The sequence below is a fragment of the Aplysia californica genome, unplaced genomic scaffold, assembly GCF_000002075.1.
Source record: "Aplysia californica isolate F4 #8 unplaced genomic scaffold, AplCal3.0 scaffold00002, whole genome shotgun sequence".
In the NCBI taxonomy this organism is placed as follows: Eukaryota; Metazoa; Mollusca; class Gastropoda; order Aplysiida; family Aplysiidae; genus Aplysia; species Aplysia californica.
In genome coordinates this window covers 974070-975593 of record NW_004797272.1, presented here as the reverse complement: position 1 = coordinate 975593, position 1524 = coordinate 974070, and the positions used below count along the sequence as shown (strand labels likewise).

General features: G+C 40.7%; 1 protein-coding gene across 1 annotated transcript in view; it reads right to left on the bottom strand.

Annotated features, from left to right (window-relative positions):
* LOC106014233 (homeobox protein prospero) overlaps positions 1–1524 on the bottom strand; it is a gene marked incomplete in the record, with an annotated part of 18038 nt that overhangs the window by 15253 nt on the left and 1261 nt on the right.

Sequence of the window (1524 nt, the reverse complement as noted above, 5' to 3'; positions counted from 1 at the left end):
TTCTTATTATTATTTTTATTATCATTGTTATAAAAGTTACAGAAGCTCCAGTTATAATTGCAGACAACCAATTTCTTATTCATCCAAAACAACCCAGCCCCCAAAGCTGAGCCATCGAACTAAAAAAGAAAACAGTTTTAAGAAATTTAAATAAGCACATCTCAAACAGTAGCCGTGAAGGTCAGCCGAAATCATTTTCCTCTGAACATTCATGTGGATAGCAAAGAACTAGAAACAAAGTCAAAGAGTTTAAATATTTTGGCAGTATATTATTATTTTTTTATTTTATAAAAACTGAGAACGGGTTTAAAGATAGAGAAATAGAGAAAATCAAATACAAGAAACCAACGTATATCTTATCTAAATACCCCTATGAACACAACAAGATAGCTCATCATTTCATTGTTTACACGAACACTATGTTACCAATGTTAAACCTGCCATGAAAGCAAAATTACTGCATGCAAGATGAAACCCCAAAAAAATTTTAAAAATAAAAAAGGAGACAGGTAAAGAAAAGAGGATGTAAGCATTTCAGAGAACCCTCCCCCCCCTCCCCCGAAAGAATAAAGGAAAATTTTTTTTGGGCCACCTGTTAAGAATGTCAGCGAGTTAGCCATCATTGAGAACCTATAACACCAATCACTTATGCTACAAAGGAGGAAAGGTGGGGGGGCTCTCGTGACCTACAGGTTAAGGTGTTGGCCTCTCATTCAAAGGTCCCGGGTTCGAATCCGGGTAGCGACCGAAAACTTTTCTTCTCTAAATTTGTCTCCTCTCACCTAATTTCCTGCTCTCTAGCAATGTTCTGTCGTCTGCTTTCGTCTCCTCTTTCTGCCCCCACCCCCTCACCTCCTTTGTCTCCTCCTCTGGGCTCCTGATTCTTTCTGCAGCCTTTCTACTGCTACTCCTTCGCTTCTTCTTACTGCTGTCTTTCAGCCACATCCCTGATCTTCTGGTAGGAAAGATCTACAACTAGCCTTCTCGGACAAGGGCGAAAATCTCGGAGGGCCTGTGTGCAAGTAGCGCACGTTAAAGATCCCTTGGTGGTCTAAAATCGATAAGAATAGACTTCGGCGCCACCCGGGCAAAATTCAAAATTTCCTACCAACTGAAACTATTAGGTGTGTCCCGACCTTATGCAGTTGCGAGCACTGTAAAACACTTTACAAAAACAAAAAGGAGAAGGCAGGCCACACAATAGATGGACAGAGGGAAACAAGAGAATCCCGAGAATCTGCATCATTTCAAATTATGAAAAAGCTGCAAAGTTGACCTTCCACAGAAAAACTGCATCTCCCGATGACACCCAACGGCAACAGAGGATGAAAAATTAAAAGTAATTCCAGACAGAAGCTGCCTGAAAAGACATTACGATTCACAAAAGACAAAGAGGGATGTATACGTTGTTAAATGTGAGGTACATGGTCAGTTAGAGGGAACCGTTAGAAAGGATGTGGTGAGGACAGAAGAAACAATGAACCAGGAAGAATAACACAGTCACCAGTAACAGACAGGGAGCGG